The 22888-nt window shown below is 42.0% G+C and overlaps 1 non-coding gene across 1 annotated transcript; it reads right to left on the bottom strand.

Moving 5' to 3' along the window:
• Positions 1–4843: 4843 nt before the first annotated feature.
• trnag-ccc lies at positions 4844–4916 on the bottom strand. The gene has a single exon. It is a non-coding gene; the product is annotated as a tRNA-Gly (tRNA).
• Positions 4917–22888: the final 17972 nt, after the last annotated feature.

Raw genomic sequence — 22888 nt, 5'->3', positions numbered from 1 at the left:
AATTACTTTCACTGGGCCACTGACTAGAGTAAGTCAAGAAGGGAACTGACCCCTGTGGGCTTCCCGACTCAGTGAGTCAGGAAGCAGTTATGCATTATATTTACAAAAATTGGATACAGATCCAGGCCAATTAAAATCAGTCCCACCTCAGGGTTGGTTTCTTGCCAGCACCGACTGGCACACATGCCAGTGAAACCTGGCTGACTCAAAGCACTGTTGCCTCCGTCAGACCCTGCACTATTTATCCAATCTTGGAATCTATCCCACTTAATCCATTCCCTAAGGAAAGGTTCTGCATCATTTATCTCTATTCCTCAATGTAATCAAATATAATTCCAGAATATTTTTCCATCTTCACATAAACATTATTCAACCATCGTCATGTCACAGGTTCCCTCCCCTCCAAAGATGCCCACCTTCAAAGTGCCTTTATTGTACATTCTGTCAGCGAAAGTTGTAAGCCGGCAGTAACATATGTCTTGAGGCTAATTCATCTTTGAGAATGACTCAAGGGTGCACCTTTTCTCAGCTTCCAGTTATGCTTCACCAGATGCCTTTTGATTTACATGCTTGAGATTAGGCACAAAGAAGCAAAGAATGAGAATGAAAGAATATTCAGCAGTCAAGTCTATTCCTTCAATAGCCATTGTACAATGCCCATTCCTTCAATATAATTTGTACAATCTACTGTATATTATTAATAATAAGCCTTCCATTTGTTATGCCAATTTTCATGTTGGGAGGATGTCTCAAAGCTCTTCACAGGATATACTGTAAAGAGTGGTGACTGTATTTTGTAGGTGAACATGTCAACAATTAATTTGGGGGATTGTTGGCCAGGACATGAGTAGAAATTCCCTTCTCTTTTCAAATAGTGCCATGGGATTTTAAATGTCCAGCTAAACAGATATTCTTAGACTCTACCCCATTTGTTTAATTCCCTGAAAAAACAGTCAGAGTAGTACATGTCTCGTCCCTGAAAATATTCAATCCAAATGACAGAATATCTTTCTATGCTCACAACTATACTCTTCAACCATTGCAACTTATTTTCCAAGTTTTCCAAGTTTCCAGATCTGATTCCAGCTGCAATAGAACCATTGTATTTTGTTGAGTATTTTACTATTTCTCTTCATCAACATCCCAAACATTTATTCCCATTCCTAACCATCTATGTATTTAGATATTTTAATGCCAGAAACCATTGATATGAAATACCCAATCTCTGCAGTTGTCTCTGGCTTCCCATCACACAGAGGATAGAGTTCAAAATCCTGGTCTCTTTTGCAAAGCCCTCAATGGCCTCGCTCCCCCCTACCTCTGCGACCTCCTAACCTCCTACCAACCTGCCCACCCCCTCCGCTCAGCAGGCTCCGGTCTGCTTTACCTCCCCCGACTCGCCACCCACCATTGGCAAGTGAGCCTTCAGCCACTCTGCCCCCACCCTCTGGAACTCCATCCCGCAGTCCCTCCAACACACCCCTCCCTTGCCTCCTTCAAGACCTGTCTTAAGACCTTCCTCTTCATCCGTGCCTTCGGCCACCCTCCTTCTCTCCTGCCCTCAACCCTCCCTGATCCCAAACCCCAGCTCAGGTGAATCAGTTGGGATGATATGTGAAAGAAGATTGTTTCATCACTGAAGGAGAAGACTAAACAATGTAGCATTAACCTATTTTTGATCCCTTTGATTTATCAATTGTGTTTAGGCTGAAAAAATAAAACGAAATTTTTTTGTTAGTGCACACCCGGAGCATTTTTTTGTACAAATTACAATGCGAAAATAAAGTAGCCAGAAAACCGTGTTTTTCTCATGATACATTAAAATGCAATAGATTTCTGTCTGAGTAGACAAGACTCGAGACACTGAACTTGACGGAGTTCAGATTCAACCAATCCAAGGCTGCTTGCTTATCCCTTACTTAATTGAGTTTCACTCCAAGATTACCTTTCTGGAACTGAACTTGCTGCAGGTGGTAATATATGAGAAAGTTAAAAATTCAACTCTTCTTTTGATTGAACAGTGGATATTTTGAGATTTTACAAACTAGCTTTCTCTTCACTGATTTTTCCATAAATTTAAACGAGTCTAAAATGCATGTTTGGAATTTTGAGTGCATAAAACCCATAAATGCATCATTATATTGAATTCATTTGCTCAATGGACTTCAGAGTATTTATAAAGTACCATCAAATCACTGTTTAAAAAAAATCAATGTTTTTTTTTGAGGCCTGAGTGAAATCGGTGCAAAATTACTTTTTGTTAAATTTGAAATCACATTTATAAGAAGTGGATTTGCTGATTTAATTTGTGTGCCCTAGTTTAGTGTTTGTGTCCTGAAAATTGTCTCATTCTACTACCCTTACTGGGAACGCGAATGCAATATCCTCTCTTTGGTTGGAAATTGAAGAATTTGGGGTGCAGAAAATAAATGTATATTTCATTCCCTCACTGAGGAAAGAAAATGCTGAAATAAAATCACACCATTATCAGTGCAAGACTGCATGTTTGAATTGTCAAATTAAAGGAAATGGTGTCACATTTAATCTTTATTCTGCAACTATTTGACTGTAACATCCCATCTGCAGCGGCAGAGTTATTTTATGAATAATCATTACCCAAGGGATCTCCTTGTATCTCCTTTGAACAGCAAAGCCTAATAGATCTGGAGACACATGATAATCAAATGCAACATCATCAATGAGAGCAAGATAAAGAATAGAATGCTTCATCGATCCACCAAAAGAACTAAGATCAGTAGAAAATTGAAACCAGATGAATATGAGAAAAAGCAAAACATTCAGTTTGGATTCTGCTTTTTAATGGAGCAGAACCCAAAAATATTTATTTCAAATGGTACAGAAAGATGACACCTATATGAGCGATTTGCCTTCTGCCGTGTCAAGCAAGGGTTTTTTACTCTTTCAATGACATACCTGTTCTGAGAAACAACATTCACATTTCCGTTTCATATTTACTGACAAATCCATTGCGCGTTTTGTGATGCAGACAATTATCAAACACCTTTGAGAAAACAGCAATATTATTTGATGTCACTGGAAACACATAGAATGGAAAATCTTTTGGGGCTAGATTGGGATTGGTGTTATTGTTTACGATAACCTAGGAGAGACTTTGAATGCCAGTTCAGATGTGCTGAATATAGCTTACAGTTTAAAGGGAGTGCAGGGCCAGAAACACCGATTGCAGCAAATATCGAGAGATGGATCCAATTAACTTATGTCACCTCGTTCCTTTCCAATTCTGTTAGTGAATTGCCTGTGTCAATGTGATCGCACTCATCCATAAGTCCTGCCTGTTTCATGACATCCAGAATCACTCACCAAACAATCACTGCTGAAAGATTTGTATAACTTTCCTGCCTCTGTTTGAAAAAAGGTCTCCTGTTTACTGAAATCCCAGCTACAAACATTGCCATCAATCCCATAGGGCAATGAACCCATTGTCAATTCAATAAATGCATTATATGGTGCTCATAGGGCCTACCATGTGTACTTTATTTTGTTATTAACCATATGAGACCCATGTACTTATTTTATCTGAATATTAGAAAAAGTAAACCCCGAAACTCTCAGATACATCAAGGAAATAGGACAAAGGGAGATAGGTGGAGGGTCTGCAGAGTTTTAAGGCACACGATCACAAGATTGGTTTGGATAAAGTAGGACCTTTGGGCCATCCTATTTCATCCCTCCAGAAAACCTACTCTACCCTGCTCCTATCACACACAAACTGATTTTTAAATGAGTCCAGTGTCCTGGCCTCAATCACCTGGCCTCAGAAGCGCTCTGGGACGCTACCTTTGTGTGAGGAGCGCTATATAAATCCAAGTTGTTGTTTTCTGCCGACTTGTTACAGTCGTTAATTGCCCTCTGAGAAAAGCTTCCTGATGCCTGTCTTGGATTTGCCCTTTGTAATACTAAATCTATGATCTCTTTTTCTATTATCTTGGTGAATCCTAAAGTATTGTTCTGTGTTTACTTTTTCAATCCCATTTACAATTTTACATACCTCTATAAGATCCCCTATAATAATAATATAATCCTTGCATTTGATATAGCGCTTTTCACATCTTCTAGGCGTCTCAAAGTGCTTCACAGAATAAACTATAAAGTGAATTGACTGTATATATTTGTGGGCGAAATGTGGCAGACAATTGCACACAGCAGTGTCCCACAAACAGTCATGGATTGAAGTGACCAATTTTTTTTTGAGGGATTATTATCAGGCGTGTGGAGTAAGGAAACTTGCCAAAGGTTTCACCCTGCCGGGAATTGAACCCGGGTCTCTCACTTGCAAAGCGAGTGCTCAAACCACTGAGCTACAGGATTCCACTTCATATTTCAAGTCTGAAAAGCCCTATCTTGTTTAATCTTTGCTCATACCACTAAAACATGGGATCATCCTCAGCCCCTTTATGCTGTTGTGATCAGAACTGTACACTTGACCATACAGCATGAGTATCACTTTTGGGGATGTGCACTCATTGATTTGACAATATAGGCAAGCATTTATTTATTTATAATAATAATCCTTGCATTTGACATAACACCTTATCACGTCTTCTAGAAGTTTCAAAGCACTTTACAGATTATACTGTAAATTGAATTGACTTTGTTTTGTGGGCAAAGCCTGGCAGCCAATTGCACACAGCAAAGTTCTACAAACAGTTGTGGATTGGGTGACCAAATTGTTGTTATTATTTTACTTTTTTGAATAGATTATTACCCCTGGAAAAGCGATATACTAATCGACTAATAATCAGGTTCCTATTTACTGCTAGGTGAACAGAGGCGTGTGGAGTGAGGAAACTTGCCTAACCTTTCACCCTGCTGGGAATCAAACCCAGGTCCTCTCAATTGGGAGGTGAGCGCTCTAACCACTGAGCTACAGGACCTTGTTTGTTGCTGCCTCAAATTGTTTTGACACTGTGCAGAGTCAGAAGGTCAGCTGTGAAAACATCTAGAATTCACTGGTTACAGATGCTGGTGTAACTCCTGCAAATTGCATTCAGTTTTGTTTGGTCAACCAGGTGTCTGACACATGAGAAAACTGATCTGTATGCTTAGGCTATCCACCCAAACAGAGATCCATATACCCACCTACTCATGGAAATTTCAGAGATTTTATTGGAATCAATAACCATTCCCTGGATGTTTTCTTTTTATACGTTTTTTATATTTTTATAGAGGTTTTATTCCTGCTTCCCTAATTCCAGTGAGTATTATAACTGCTGTTTCTCATGATTTATTATTATGTAGAAGTAGTTTCTAAATAGTTTTCAGTGATGCCAGACCAATAACACTGCCAATTTGCATATGAATGGATGTTAATGTTTTGTAGTATGTGTGAACCTCCTAAAATGTCTATTATCTGCAGGAGGATGATATTTTGCTCACCAGGCATCTTGCCAAACCAATTCTGAACTGTATTATTAACAGTTCCAGTTGCACCGATGAGGAACTATGTTTTATACTGCAACATATGTCTGTATTCAATTTGTAGATTGATATATTTTCTGATCTTCTCTAGTTCCTTATTTGTACAATGTAATTGTTTGGGTTAGCCACATCATTAATACACCATGTACAATCTATTTATTGTTTATGATAATATCTGATTTGTTACAGATTACTGTTCTATCTGTACATACCAGCGTCTTGGGATATCCTCCCAACGTGAAAGACGCTAAGCAAATGTAATCGTGTTGTTATTTTATCATTGTATTAGGCACAAGTTGACAAGAACCAGACTTGGGACCCCAGAGTGTGCATTGGGGTACATTTTCTGCTTTGATTTCAAATGAATTTATTTTTAAATCTTACAAATATTTGGGATTTTCACTATCTTTGAAAAAGATATAACCTCGTTCTTGACTTGTCTGTTTTAGTTATGGATAAAATGTTAAGCTCGGTTAAGATCAAAATGTCTTTTAATTTCTTTGCTGATTTTAATTCACCAAAAAGAAAATTAAACTAGTATGGCTAATTCTTAATTTTAAAATCCATGAACCATGTTTATTCTCCCACCTGCTCCCTGCAAAACCACATACCAAGTTTATGTTATGTACTAAGTTAACAACCAGAAGAACCACAGCAAAACGATTCAAATTCCTGCTGACAGGCAATTATTCTAAATGTCTTATGGGAATACAGCTGCCAGAAGACAGAAAAACATACAACAATTATGTGGGGGTTGGTTGACCCAGTAACATAGCCATATAATGAACATTACCTATTCATAACATTACACACAAAATCTTTACTGGACAACATAGTTATGGCTACAAAACATAAATTAATTCTGAAATAAATCTTTTTTTCAAAATAAACTGCAACATTGGTGCAATTTATTTGTGCTATTCTGCATTCTTCAACATGACTTTAGGGTGCCAGTCTGGCTAATCTTGAGGCACTCTCACTCCTGAGGCAGACGTTTATGATTTCAAGCTTCACATCAGAACTTTCAACTCCAACATAGTGCTGGTGGTATATTGTATTGTTTGAGGTGCTATCTTTCATATAAAGGTCCCATCTCACTGTTCAGGTGAACATTGAAGATCCCCTGACACTACTGAAAAAGAGAATCAAGTTTCTCCCGGTATCCTGGCCAAATAAAATTGATCATTTACTTCATGGCTGTTTGTGGGATATTATTGTGCAAATTGATTACCACATTCACCTACAAAACACCTAATCACTACATTTCATAATAAAAACGATTTAATTTCTTTGAAACATCCTCCTGACATAGATCAAATGCAAGTCATTATTTCAAATGTTGTTTCTCTCTGATTCATGACTTTTTTTCTGATGAATTTTGGTTCCAATGCCAGGGTATGGAAAAATGATAATTTGATCATTTTTCTCAACCTTTTCATCCCAGCATCAGTATCAAGCATGAGACAGTTATCAATAGCAAAAGTTAAATGAGGAGTGAAATTACCTCCACTGTCCAAATAATATCAAAAACCTAACTCACCTACTGCACTATTGTGATATTTTATATACCGATCTTCCTCCCGGCCCCCTGGAGTGACATTTTTAATTTAATACCAAATAGGTAATGTTGAACTGAATTACTTTGCCCCTTCTTTATCCATCTTCAAATCATACCTGAAGACTTTCCTTTTTGACCAATGTCATGTTCAGCTTGCTCTTTCTTCCAGGTTCGGTGTGAAACTATGCCATTGTTCAGTCCTCCAAGACACTGCCTTGCATGAAGGGTGCTATATAAATGCAAGTTGTTGCTGCTGTTGTTGAAATATGAACAGCCACATGCTGTGGATTTGCACCACTGCTTGGAACCAAGGTAACACTATTTAAACTTGTTCAGTGAAGACATTATGTTGTAATTTTATAAATAGCTCACAAATATAAGACAGGTAGTAGTATTATTTCTGTCGTACTACAAGCTCTTAGTTACAATACTACTAGTTGTCTTATAAGAGGAACTTCATTCATGCAAATGGTGGTGAGAATATTATTTAGAATCTCTTCATTAGATTTGTTCCCGAATGAAATCTGATTTGATTGTGTTTCAGTCACAGAAATTATGTGTATTCATATTCAAAATTAATTTATTAACAGTTTAATTTTGTCTTTTAAAAAAACCAATGAATACAGTGCAGTCAGTAAAAGGTTAGTCACATTAGTCAATTAACTAAGCCAGATTAGTCAATTCTGATTACTTTCTTACCCATGAGATATCTTCCAGGATCAATAAATTAGTTAATGTTTGGAATCATTCAGATTTACAGAGCAGGAGGCCATTCAGCCCATCAAGTCTGCATCAGCACTCACAGTAAGTTGTCCATTCAATGCTAACCCCTTCAACCTTTTATCTTTCACGTTTGATTGACCTACTTCTACCACCTTAATTAGTTTCAACATATTTTTGAAAAAGTCTTTCTGAGGCTACACTTTTTGTTTTTTACATCCTTTCTGCAGATATGATTATCCATATGGAAACAACACGCATAGTGTGTGTAAAAAAAACTCTTTACTCACCCACGAGGATTCATTTAAATTGCTCTGTGGTGTCTCATTGTGACATTTCACTTTTTGAGGCTCTGTTACTGTCAAGATAGAGTAACAAAACTCCACGCCAAAGTGTCAGTTCCTGATAGTATGGAAAGGATTGGACTTACTTGTGTTGACTTCAGAGTTCCAATAGCTACCAATCATCTACATTAAGCTTTGGATGTGGGTGAAGTCAAGAATAGGGAGAAAGTTGGAAAAATAAGAACAAGCTATGAAGCACCTCCAAATGCACAACTACATAAAATCTGTGACAATAATAATAGCTTTCAATGTGATAATTATCAGATTGAATCAGTTATGAAACTTGAAGCAATTAACCCCAAAATTGCCCATTTGACTTTGGACAAAAATACACAATCATATATACAACTGTAAACATAAAAACAATTCACTATTTCAAAGAAACATGGTAGTTTTCTGCCAGTTAATCTCGTTCATATTCACTCCTCATTTGAATTCAAATGAATCCCATCGTTGTTTGCAAGACGAGCAACAACAACAAAATTACATTTTTATAGTGCCATTCACATCGGGAGGACGCCCGAAGGTGCTAGACAATCAGTGTTTTAGACCCGATCTGGCAGTCGGGATCAGGGAGGGTGGAGGGCAGAGGGGAAAGAAGGGTGGTCAAAGGCATGGTAAAAAAGAGAGTCTTGTGATGCATCTTGAAGGAGACAAGGGAGGGATCTTGGTGGAGAGATTATGGGATGGAGTTCCAGAGGGTGGGAGAAGAGTGGCTAAAGGCCTGCCGCTAATGGTGCATCAGGCAAGGCAGGGACGTGAAGCAGGCCGGAGCCCACTGAGTGGAGGAAGCAGGCAGGTTGGTAGGGTGTTAATAGGTCGCACAGGTAGGGAGGAGCAAGACTATGGAGGGCTTTAAAGGTGAGCACCAGGTTCTTGAACTGTATCCTCTGTGTGATGGGAGGCCAGTGGAGTCGAGCGATGATAGGGGTGATAGGGTCATGGAGCCTGATGCAGGAGAGGACACAGAGTTGGGGGGGGGAGCTGGGGAGGCCGACAAGCATGGAGTTTGCGTAGTTGAACTTGGATGTTATGAATGCATGTATGAGGGTCTCAGCATCCTGTGGTGCGAGGCTGGTGGAGCCGGGCGATGTTGCGGAGGTGGGGAAAGGCAGAGCAGGTCATGGCACAGATGTGGGGTAGAAAGGATAGTTGAGGGTCAAAGAAGATGCCAAGGTTCCGGACTGGCTCAGTGAGGTGGAGTGTGCAACCATGGACGGTGATGCTGTCAGAATCTGAGGTGAGGAGACGCTGATGGGAGCCAATCAGGAGAGCCTCGGACTTGTTAACTTTCAACTGTAGAAAGTTAGTTCTCATCCAGGACTTGATGTCTGACAGACATTCTGTCAGGACAGCAGTGGTCCTGGAGTCAAGGGTGGAGGCAGAGAGGTACAGTTGTGTGTCATCTGCATACATGTGGAAGTTGTCTGCGGATGATGTCACCAAAAGGGAGCATGTAGATGTTGAAGAGGGGACCAAAGACCAAATAAGGAAACCGCACGCGACGGAGGGGCTAGAGGAGAAACTGTTTGTAGAGATGAAGTGGAGACTGTGTGAGGGGTAGTATCTGAACCATTCAAAGACAGAACTATAAAGGTTGTGAGTGTGCATTATTGGATGGTGCAAGGGCGGAGTGGTAATATTTCATAAGGTCCAGTTAGATCTGCCAATGGACCATTAACTTGGATTTGAACCAGGTGCATTCAGCGGCATGCAGCTGTGCCTTAAGGGAGCAGAGGTGGCTGGTGTACCAGGGTGACTTTCGTGAGTAGGAGATGATCCAAGAAGTGAGGAGAGCAAGGGCATCAAGAGTGGTGGAAAGGGAGTTGTTGAGGAGAGTGACCAAGCAGGTTGGGTGATTGCGGGAGGAAGCCCAGAGGGGGAGTTCAGATGACTCTAAGGCAGCAGAGAGGGAGTGGGGAGGAAGATATTTTCAAGGGGTGGTAGGAGATGGAGGTGGTTTGGGTGGCTGTGGGGAGAGGGATTGAGGAGTTAAGGGAGTTAAGGGAGATGAAGTAATGGTCCAAGATGGCTTTGTCGGTGATGATGAGGTCTGAGACGGTGAAGCCCCGGGTGTTCACCAGGTCAAGAGGGTGACCGTGGACGTGGGTGGTGGAGTGGATGTGGAGGGAGAGGTTCAGGGAGGAGACGAGGGAGGAGAGGTAGAGTAGTAGGAGTTGAAGTGGAGGTTGCAGTCACCTAGGATGAGGAGGCGTTTAGAGGAGAGGAAGAGGGAGAATAGGAGGGTGGAGATGTCGGGGAGGAAGGTGGGTGAGGCCTTGGTGGGGGAGATAGATAAGGAGAATTTTGAGAGAAAGGTTGGAGGGGTGATAAACAGTAAGATGCTCAAAGGAGGGGAAGGTTCTGGCAGAATAAGGGGATAGGCCGAGAGGGGACAGTTGGTGTCGGAATTTGGGGGGGGGGAGGGGGTGAGGGGGAGGACTGACAGAGAGGGTGCGGACGTGGATGAGTGAGGAGAGGTGCAGCCAAAATGCGCACACCGAGACTAAGAGCGGTAGTGGGGTTAGTGTGGCATGTTTAGCCCACTGCCGTGGATCATCATGGGGAGAGGGGGACAATGTTATTGTCCCAGTGAGTCTCGGCTCAGAATTTCATAGGTGCAGCAGCCGGTTTCTGGTTGGATGTTCACCAGGAGAGTCAGCAATGGCATTTTGGACCAGACGAGGTGACAAATCCCACACTGGCTCCACACAGTACACATTGGATCTGATCGGACCCCACAACGGTGTTGTCTTCGAGCCCAGCTCGGCCTCGCTTCAGACCTTGCTCACGGGTAAGCCCGTGGTCCCCCTTCAGGTGTCGATTCTGGTCCGGCTCCAGGCGTTGAACGCATGTAAACCACTTCAGTCCCTGTTCCAGTCCCCCACCGCGGGAGACCTTGAGCCCAGGAACTCCTGATACCCCCGCTCTACTACAATCAAACTCCGACTGATCCTGCTCACCTCGATTGCAAAAAACAGGGTTTTTTCCCCTGTTTTTGCAATCGTGTTTGGCGACCTCCTCACGATGTCAGCCTCCAGCCTGCACGCCCACAGCTAAGGGTGCAAGTTAGCTGATGAATTGGCCTTCATAACAACATTCACTTGATATGTAATTATGCTTATTCTGTAAAGTACTTTGAGACTTTTCTTTTACACAGAAGGTTCGTTATAAATAATTTGTTTGCAAATTTACTGTTGTTTAAAGGAAAAGAAAAAGCTTCTTTTGTGAAAGGATTGCCAACGCACAGCACATATTATAATAATAATCCCTGCATTTGATATAGTGCCTCATCACATCTTCGAAATATCTCAAAACGCTTCACAGAATATACTGTACAGTAAATTGACTGTATACTTTGTGGGCGAAACACAGCAGCCAATTGCGCACAGCAGTGTCCCACAAACAGTCATGGATTGACTAATCAAATTATTATTTTTTTTGAAGGAATTATTAACTCAGGAAAAGCAATCTGTCAATCGACTAACAACCAGATTCCTACTTACTGTTGGGTAAAAGAAAGTGTGTGGGATAAGGAAACTTGCCCAACATTTCGCCCTGCCGGGAATCGAACCAAGGTCCTCTGAATTGCGAGTCGGGTGCTCTAACCACTAAGCTACAGGACTCCACATGAAAAATAAAGCATGAAGTGCTCACAGATGGAGAACAACTCTGAAGCATCTCTCAGTTTCTCACAAACCTTTGTTGTCAGGAATTGTTTGACTCCTTGATAAAGTAATTTAGCTCTCTTTGATCCAAGGTCTAGTATTGAGAATACATTTCTAATCACTGAGTCAATCAATACAAACATTGAAAGGCCAAGAATGTCTCTGATTATTTGAAAGGAGTAAGAACAGTATGCAATAGCCTCTAAACTCATAAGGTCACTGTTTTGCTTCATCATTTTCTTTAATGTTTCCCAAGAAGGCTATTGAATCATGAATTTGGAATCATCATGGAACACATTTGCAGGCAAAGAGCTCCTAAATCTCCCCAAGTATTCCCCGCAGATGGAACTTGCCATTAGCAACTCCCATAAGCTTGTCAATATCACTTAAATTAACTTTGATACTTTTAAGGCATTTCCCTAAAAAATTAAAAGGTGCACAGAACCCGCACTTGTCCTTTTATTGTTTCTGATTTGTGGTTAGTTGTCCTTTGAATTATGCAGTGCAGTTTAAAGTTATAACTTATTTACAACACTCAGTGGGAATTAGAAACATAAATTACCTGAGAGTTGTTCTGGATATTCAGTGTTATGGAATTCATCAAATATTGAATAATGAAGTTACAATACGTTTCAGTTATTGGACCTGGCTTCAAATTCAACCTTCTCTCCCTCTACTGGCTTTAAAGTAGTCCTGCGTTGCAATGAATTTGGCCGTTCTTAACCTCTTTCATAAATGTATCTCCAATGCACTATCAAATGAAACCATATAGGCAACTTTCTTTAGAGAGGCAAATGGAGGGAGAAACAGAAATAGCATTCTGGAGTTGGTGGTGTTTAGAATAAGGTACATTAGGGATGAAAAATAGCAGCTCGCAACAAGTTTCACAAATAATTGCTCCAAATCGCCAACAGGGAAGCCTGCTAGGAACCAACAGTACATTACTTCTGATTCACATGTGGTCTCCACAGTTTACTACGGCTGAAGGCTTCTGACTTATTTGTCGTTTGGAAAAAAAGCTTTGCAGGCAGTGGGCAAGAAACCCAAGTGGCCATTATTCATTATTCATTTGGGAGCCATAAGAACACACTAGTAGCTACTGGCGTGATATTCGATCATGGGAATTCTCACTTGACATCCAGACAATTACAGCAGAATATCTGGACAGGGATAAGGAGTAGAAATGTTGCATCAATGNCCCCCTCACTAACCCATTGGTGCTGAACTCACTGTAGCACAAATGCTGTCATTGTTTATGTGTAAATAAAAATCTCTTTTTTCCATTACTTATCCCATCGGTATTACAAGAGGAAAATCAAAAGATAAAAATAAAATAAAAGAAACATATCCTATTTAAAAATTCCTTGGCAACAGAAAAACACTAATCTCATTCGACCTCACTTCAACTTTACGAGCATTTAAAGGAATAGGTTAAATATGATTGTACGTCTCCAGTTTACAAGACCAGTTTGGATAAAGAAGGCCTTTTGGCCCATTTGATCTCATCACTGCAGAATACCATCCTCCCATCACAGCATCAAGCTGCTTTTTAAACAAGTCAAGTGTCCTGGCCTCAACCACACTGGCAATCTTAGTACAACTGGATCCCAGGCAATTACTTACGTGCTACAAGAGCTTTTTTGATTTTGTTATAAGGAAAAAGCATACTGACCATGTCATACACTGAATAAATTAGTGGAAATAAGTCCTGGAGGAAACAATTCATTTTTGCTCAGGCAAATTCCAGATTGTATTGGGCGCAGCTTGATAATAACCTAGATGCAGGTTGGGGGTACTAGTGGGGTGGAACCAGCTGACGTAATACACAAAAGCATGATGCAATTATCAACCGATTGAAAGTATTCCAGGTGGTTCCGTAAACTATTTAAATTCATTGTTAATCACAAAATTAAGGGTACCTGTAATTTCCTCTACACATGGTTAGCACAGAATGCAAATTAGATTTCTCAGTGGACTTAGTTTACCATTTATTCGTTCATACTGCATGCGCACATTGGGCACAGAATGTTCAATGTTTTAATTCAATTCAATGCAAAACATCTTCATGCATATTGCAAAGCATTTCCTTTTATCTGTGCCATAAATCATGCTATCAACTCATGGAAACACTCCACTACCCCATGTAGATGTTTATACTTTTCCTTTTGGGAGTCGGGAGCAGAACTTAGCTCAGGTTTACAAAACTAGAATGCATTTTCTTTGAGGTATTTGTTATTTGCAGTATTAGCTCTTTTTTCATCAGTGGGGTGTCTGACACATGCGGAAACCCATCACCATGCTTGAGTATCTGAACTCGACAGAGAGTTCCATGCATGGGTGATGCAAATTCCCATGTCTGTAATGGACACAGGTTGCATCCTGTTTACCTAATTCTAGAGAACCATCACAGGCTAGCAAAAGGGTTGATTCGATTCTGACACTCTGTTGCCAAGCACGTCACCTTGGAGCCAGTTTAATTGCAAGGAGACCTCGCTTACCTCCCCCCAAAGTAGGATTGGATATTGTCTGAAATAGGCTGAATTGTTTGGTGGGCAGCATTCGGATGTTGAAAGCAGGACATTTGTGGCCTCTTATGATCTGTTTAATGCACCCGCTTTTGCTACTAATCTTTGTATGTATATTTTAAGCTGGAAAATTACATGTTGGAACTCGCTATTTGTGCTCATACAGTTACCATTTAGCAATACCAAGTGTACAATCCAATGGACTGCCCACCTTTGGGGAAATTCCACTACCCTCCACTACTCCCGCTCAACCCTTCTCTCTCACCACTCTTAGTCACGGCGTGCACATTTTGGCTGTCACCACCAACCCAAGCTGCTTCCCCAACACGCTCCCACCCCGATCCTCTACCCTTGGTCACTCTCCTCCACAACTCCTTTTTCCACCACTCTCGATGCCCTTGCTCCCCTTACTTCCCGAACCGCCTCCTTCTCATGAAAGGCACACTGGTACACCAGCTACCTCCGCTCCCTCAAGACACAGGTGCATGCCGCCAAATGCACATGGCAAATATCTAACTTAACCATCCATTGGCAGATCTGACTGGACCTTATCAAAACTTACCACTCCGCCCTCACCTCTGCTAAATCGTCCTTCTACTCCAAGAAAATATTGGAGGCCAAGGACAACCACAGGCTCCTCATCTCTATCACAAGCCGGCTCCTCTGCCCACCCTGTCATGCCTCACCCAACCTCTCCTCCAATGCCAACTGCGAGGCGATGCTGGACTTGCTCGAAACCAAAGTCAAGGGGATACGTTCAGCTGCCTCTGCCCATCTGACTACTACTCCCTCCCAATCTCCCCTTTACACCCTGATCCCTACCCATTCCTCACTCCACACCCTTCTCTTTCACCACCACTATAACCCATATGAAACCCACCACCTGCTCCTTCGACCCCATCCCTACCCTCTCCTTATTTCCCAGCTCCACCTCCTTGCTCCCCTAGTCACAGACATCATAAGCCTCACCTTGTCCCCTGGCACTGTTCTCACCACTTTTAAAATGTTCATCATCAGTCCTATCCTTATAAAACCCTCCCTGCTCTCAAACTACAGCCCCATCTCCAACCTTCCTTTCCAAGGTTGTGGAACGAGTCGTTGCTTCCCAGTTTCACTGCTTCCTACCCCACATCCATGCCATGACCCGCTCTACCTTCCTCCAACTCAGCAACATCGCCCGGTGCCACCACTGTCTCACACATCAGGCCACTGAGACCCTTTTTTTTTCTCTCCCTGGTCTGCCTATTTTGTTGCAATTTCCCACCCCACCCCCTTGTTTTGCAGTATTAACACCTCTTTTCCCCTGTTTTGCATCACTAACACCTTTTTAACCCACCATCCCCTGTCCTCTACTCCATTTTCTCCTTTGTCTTCCTTGCCCTGCCTCCCTCTCTCTGTTAGCTCTTAAAAGCCTCTCCCTCCCAACATGCCCCAGTTCTTACGAAGGATCGTGGACCCGAAACGTTGACTCACTTTCCTTTCTCCATAGATGCTGCCTGACCTGCTGACTGTTCCCAGTGACTTCTGTTTTGTTTCAGATTTTCTGCATCTGCAGTATTTTGCATTTTGTTCATAACATCCAGGTTTGACTACGCAAACTCTCTGCTTGTCGGCCTCCCCAACTCCTCCCTCCATAGGTTGCAACAATAATAACAACTTGGATTTATATAGCGCCCTCTACGCCGGACGGTGTCTCAGAGCGCTTCACAATAACGGATCCTGTGGCCGAGCCAGGTGGAGGGGGAGGAAGGTGACCAAAAGTGCGGTCGAAAAGAAAGGGCTTCAGCCAAAATCTGAAAGTGGAAAGAGAGGGGACGAGGTGAAGGGAGCGAGTTCCGGAGCCTCGGGATCATGCAGATCATCCAGAACTCTGCGGCTTGTGTCCTCTCCCGCGACAGGCACCACGACCCTATCAACCTCATCCTCACCCGTTTCCACTGGCTTCCCATCACACAGAGGATACATTCAAGATCGGATCTGAAACACTGATTCTCCAGCACCTTGGGACGTCCTCCCGATGTGAAAATTATACCATTTGATACAACAACAACAACAAATTGCATTTGTATAGTGCCATTCACATCGGGAGGATGTTCCAAGGTGCTGGAATGTCAAGAATTTGTATCTGAGCTGGGATTGGATTCGAGAGGGATGAAGGCCAAGAGGGGTGGAGGATAGGAAGATGACTGAAGGCATGGTCAAAGAGGAAGATCTTGATATGGATGTTGAACACAGTAAAGGAAAGAGCATGGTAAAGGGACTCTGGGTTGGAATTCCAGAGGGTAGGGACTGAAAGGTTGAAGATCGAAGCACTGATGGTGGATTAGGGAGAGTGAGAGCAAACCAGTGCCTGCAGAGCGGAGGGAGGGGGTGAGTTGGTAAGGTTTCAGAGGGTGGGCAGGACCGTGGAGGATTTTAAAAGTGAGGATGAGGATCTTGAACTCGATCCTCTGGGAGATGGGAAGCCAGTGAAGCCGGACAAGGATGAGAACTATATGCTCATGGAGATTGTGCAGGAGAGGACATGAGCTGCAGAGTTCTGAATAATCTGTAGTTTGTGGAGGGAGCAGGTGAGAAGTCTGTTAACAGGAAGTTAGCAAAATCAAGCCTGGGCATGATGAAAGCATCAATAAAGCAATGCCTTAATGTCTTTTTATAATAAATGACAATCCTTGCATTTGATATAGCACTATTCATGTCATGAAGTCTAAAAGCACTTAAAATTATATATTGTAAAGTGCTGTGTCTGTGTATTGTGCTGACAAACACTACTAACTGTTTTTTTTCTATAGTCCTCATCCTTCCATCATCTGCTGCTCATTTTAGTCCATTTCTACCATTTACACAAAATTAAAAAAATTACACTTCTATGCAGATTCCTATACTGGATGTTAACCTTTGAGAAAGTTCTATTCTGTCCACATTTCCTCTGGAATATTCAAATACTTATTGCAATGATAATAATAAACCTTGCATTTGGTATAGCACATTTCACGTCTTTTAGACATCTCAAAGCACTTCGCAGAATATACTGTAAAGTGAATTGACTATATTTGTGGGCGAAACACGGCAGCCAATTGCACAGAGCAATGTCCCACAAACAGTCATGGATTGAAGTGACCAATTTATTATTTTTTTCTTGAGGGATTATTTTCAGGCATGTGGAATAAGCAAACTTGCCTAAGGTTTTACACTACCAGGAATTGAACCCAGATCTCTCACTTGCAAGGCGAGTGCTCTAACCACTGAGCTGCGGGACTCCATAATGACAAGGCCAGCTTGCAGGTATTAAACAGTGATATCTATGGTAAAATTTACTATTGTCAAATGATCAATCCCAAGGTTGCAAAGACCAGAAAAAGACCTGCAAACAAAATGACACTAGGAAACACAATTTCTGATTTGATATCTGTGAATTTGGCAACTAATATTCACAAACTAAAAGTCACAATTAATGCAACAAATCTGATTTGCAAACATTGGAAGATAAGAATTTGTTAGATGAAAGAAGACTAAGGTCCATCCAATTTGCCTTCCACCATCCAGGCACTTAATTGCACATATCATAACCTATGATCCCATTGTGATATTACATTGGATCAGAAATGTTTTTTTACACACACAGTAATTTAGGTGAATATTGTTTACTATAATTATCTGAAATCAAAATGCTCATTTCATATTCAGACAGTTTTCGTTTTCTTAGATTGTACATGTTAACAGTGTCACACTATGGAGATGTTCATACTGCAAGAATTAATCTCTTTAGCATGATCCGTTCTTTATTTATCTTTCTGTTTGAGAGTTACTGACAGGCTTAGCCTTAAGGACATTGTCTTAACATATACGATTGTGTGAGTTTTGTAAAATTCTTAAATTCTGTGTTAATGTGGAAGCAGCCCCTCTGCTGTTCTTAAAAAGAACTACAGAAAATTTAATGAAAGGGTAGAAATTCCATTTGGGTCTCGATTTACTCTGTTCACATAACATTTCAGAGCATGTAGAATTTGGCAAGGATTGCACTTGACAATTTGACGAACTCTGTGTGCTTTGAATTGCTGTAGAATTGTTACTCAGAGGAATGTTTGGTTTGGATGTTTATTGCTGCATATTTGAACCAAGCAGTAACCTACGTTTTGTCCTGACTCTAAAATTCTACAAATTAACCTGCCCATTTTGTAATTTGGATTAATCCAGGTAGTCGATTACCTATGTGCAGAAATCAGAAATGTTTCTGACAAAGTAGGTTAAAGTGGATTTGCAATTTATCCGTCTGCATCCAAGGCATTTCCGGTACTCAGACTTTACTGGTGGAGATAGTGTTTGGGGGAGAGTGTCTAATCAAAATGACTATTGTATTCAAAGCTTAAATGAACATCCATTAAGCTGTGTCAACCCTACTTCCATCTGTGCGATATCACCCTCACCTTATATCGCAAAGCTAGGAAGATGTCTATTCATTGTTTAATACTTTCACCTGATGGGATTTTGTACAATTTAGCCATTTGCATATCCCTGAAGTTCTGAATCAGAATCACTCTGCGTTTAGTTTGTTTTTAGTTTACTCAGAAAAAATGGAATCGCAGTCAAAATTGGATGCTTTTCCAAAGGAAGTGCCTATCTCTTTAAGAAGATGGTGCCACGCACATGCAACAAAGCAATTTGTCATTTATATGTCCATTCTTCAAATGTACAATGACAATTTAACAATTGATTGTGTACCTTTATCTTTCCCCGAAGCTTGTTGGCAACTTGAATGGAATAACAAGCAGCTCCTTTCTCCAACCTAACGACAGCTAGAATCATCCTGTCTATTTGCATTAAGGTTATTTGGATGGCAACTCAGCAGTAATTACACATAGTTACTGCCTAACCACTAGAATGGTTTCTGCTTTCTATTTCTATGGTAATTTACTGCCAAAAGTGATTTATACACCATCAGAGTAAAATGTGTTTTCAGCAATTAGTTTCAGCAGCTTATCAAAGGTCAGACATTAGATATTTGACCCAGATAAGCTACCACATAGTAAACCAATACTGATCAAAATCCATCTTTCTTCAATACTGATAACCAGGTACTGAGTAAAAGGCATCCTTCTCTTCAAGATTGCAGGTGACTGGACTGCAGGAGGTTTTTTGGGACTAGCGAAAATTCACTAAACTCTGGAGAACTGAACAAATGGTTTGAATAGAATTTCCTGCATAAACAAATAGAACATGGGAGATGATATTAAGGGTATTAAACAATGATAATAATTTGGTCACTTAATCCATGACTGTTTGTGGGAAACTGCTGTGCGCAATTGGCTGCTGCATTTCATCCATAAAATCCACAGTCACTCCACTTTACAGTATATTCTGTGAAGCACTTTGAATTGTCTTGATGACATGACGCTATATCAAATTGCAAGGATTATTATTATTACACGATTGTGTATTAAATTAGACAAGGAAAACTGCACAAATATAAAATGTACTTTTATAGAGAGCCTTTAACTTCGTGCGGTGTTCCTCAGGGCTCTGTCCTCTGTCCCCTCCTCTTCACCCTCTACATGGTCCCCCAAGGTGACATCATCCACACACATGGGGTAAATTTACACATGTATGCGGATGACACCCAACTCTACCTCTCTGCATCTACCCTGAACTCCAGGACGACTAGCGTCCTGACAGACTGCCTGTCCGACATCAAGTTCTGGACGAGGACGAGGACCAACTCAACACCAGCAAGACTGAGGCTCTCCTGATTGGCTCGCGCCAGCGCCTCCGCACCTCAGGCTCTGGCAGCATCAGCCTCCACGGCTGCACATTGAACCTCACTAAGCCAGTCAGGAACCTGGGTGTCTTGTTTGACCCTGAACTGTCCTTTCTCACTCACATCTGCGCCATGACCAGCACTGCTTACCACCACCTCCGCAACATTGCCAGACTCCGCCACTGCCTCACCCCTCAGGCTGCCGAAACCCTCACCCACGCATTCGTCACCTCAAGGCTCGATTACGGGAACGCCCTCCTCATTGGCCTTCCCAACTCTTCCCTTCACAAGCTGTAGATCATCCAAAACTCTGCAACTTGTGTACTCACACACCAGGCTCCGTGACCCCATCACTCCCACCCTCACCCAACTCCACTGGATCGAGTTCAAGATCCTCGTCCTCACTTTTAAGGCCATCCATGGCCTTGACCCCTCCGACCTCTCTGATCTACTTACTCCCTACCAACCTGCCCGCTCCCTCTGTTCATCGGGCTCCGGCCTGCTCCATGTCTCCCACCCGACCTGCCCTACCATCGGTGGCCGGGCTTTCAGCCTCTCTGCCTCCACACTCTGGAACTCTAACTAACCCACAGTCCCTTCGCCTCGCTTCCTCCCTTGCCTCCTTCAAGGCCGGTCTCAAGACCCTTCTCTTCGACCGTCCCTTTGGTCTCCCTCCCACCTCTCTGTCTTCCCTCACCCCTACACCACCCCTCCCCAATTCTCGGATCCGACACCTGACTGTTCAGCGCTTTCGGTCGTCCTCCCAACATGAAAGCCGCTCTATAAATGTAATGTTGTTGTTGTTGTTGCTTGCGTTTCACGTGTGGAGTGTTTAAAGTGCTTTGAAAAAAAAGGAGATTCTCCCAGTGTCCTGGCCAACAATCCTCCAGATAAAATAAATGATTCACATCATGTGAATTCACATTTAATAAACCATGCATTTGGTGTAGTGTCTTATCATGTCGTTGAGACACCTCAAAGCCCTGCCTGTGAATCCGGGCTGGGAATGGGAGCCAAAGAGGATGGGATGGGAAACGTGACCAAAAGTGCTCTGAAAGACGAGGCACTCTTCAACTACCTCATTACTATCTTAAAAGAGACAGCTCTGACACAATGGTCTCCTGTGCTGTAAATTTCTATATTACATTCATTTAATGGGGAGGCTCAAGGATTGGCTTGCAATTATACTGGAAGCAGAGACACTGGAGGAAGATTCCCAGGAGATTGTGGAGATTGCTGGCATCCATATATTAGACACTGGCAAGATTTTATTTCCCAGAAGCTTTGGAAGGCATCTATTGTTATGAGACTGATTTTGATCTCTAAACCCATGGCTTGTTGCTCATTGCGTATCATCGTAAAAACTATCGTTACCATTAGCATTTTAAGTGGCATTCTATGAAATAAAACTCTAAATCCTTGCATGTGAAATGTAAGCTCCGATAAGATCAGAAGGGAGGATGTCTCAAAATATTAATTTGTGCACTGCAATGTCCCATAAACAGACCTGATGTTAATAATTCATTTTATTGAAGGATTGTTGGCCAAGACACCAGGAAAAACTCTCTTCTATTTTTAAATATTGCCATGGGATCTTTATTGCCCAACTGAACAGACAGGATTGCATCTGAAGGACAACACTTCCAACATTGACAATATTGAACCATTTGGTACAGCACCTTATCACATTGTTGAGACGTCTCAAAGTGCTTCAACGGATTTTTAACGTGAAGTGTAGTGACTATACTTGTCGGTGAATGCTGCAGCAAATTAGCACGCAGCAGTGATGCACAAACACCTATAAAGTGAATGAACAATTTAATTTAGGGTAACTGTTGGCTGGGAAAAAAAAAGCACCCCAAGCATTGTATTGGAGCGTCATCCTACATTATCAGTTCAAAGTCCCGACTTGGGGACCAAACCCACAATCTTCTAACTCAAAGGCGAGTGCTACCAACTGAGCCTAGCTGACAGCTAAAATGACCAGAGTGACACTGCTCTGAATATGGACTTTGGAGAGAGTTTCCTCAAGATAGTGGGACATATTTCCAGTTTCCTTAAGGAAGCAATTGAGTTTTAAATTGCTATGCTTAGACCCTCCCCCCCAAAGTAGGATCACTATTATAATGCATCATTAGTAGAATACAACTAACCTATCTCACCATGGTCCAAACCCAGCTCACATTCCAACACTTAGTGATTTCTGCTTCACAATGATAGAAAGAGCTGCAAGTGAAGGGACAAAATGTAACGCGGCTATTTTTTTCCCCAGTGAACCGGGTGTTTGACACATGCAGAAACCCATCCCCATGCTTAAGAGTATCCAAACCAAGTAGAGAATTCCATGCATCCCACCTACACATGGAATTTCCAGAGATAGATTGTTCGAATGGAATGCGCTCTCTCTTCCTGGAGGGACGCTTCCTGCTTACCTAATTCCGGAAAATATTAGACACAGGTTGGTAAGAGCCAAGGTTTGGGGAGCCCAGAGTGTGTGTTGGGTTACTGCTGGAGTCTAACCAGCTAAAACCGCATAGCTTGTCATTGACATCACTGTCTGGCAAACGTTCGGGCTGCTTGTCCAGCTAGGACCAAACTACCCGATAGGGCTTTGGCTTGCAGGGTTAACAGGAGCTAAATGGGATTAGTCCCTGCCCCCAGTGACTGGTCTGCCCTTCCAAGTCCTCTTGATGATCCAGGTTGGCTGTGCTGTCATCAGCAGTGCCCTGGAATACTATGGACCTGCCTGGCTGAGGAACCGGATTACTGAGACTGCCAGAGGGCTGAGTGCATGGAGGGTGACACTGCTATGAACACTTGGTTGAATTAAGCTTTTTATCCCAGAGATAAATTTCTGT

The sequence above is a fragment of the Callorhinchus milii genome, unplaced genomic scaffold (assembly GCF_018977255.1).
Source record: "Callorhinchus milii isolate IMCB2004 unplaced genomic scaffold, IMCB_Cmil_1.0 Scaffold1, whole genome shotgun sequence".
Taxonomy (NCBI): Eukaryota; Metazoa; Chordata; class Chondrichthyes; order Chimaeriformes; family Callorhinchidae; genus Callorhinchus; species Callorhinchus milii.
The sequence above is the reverse complement of the archived record's forward strand: the minus strand, read 5'-3'. Positions and strand labels throughout refer to the sequence as shown.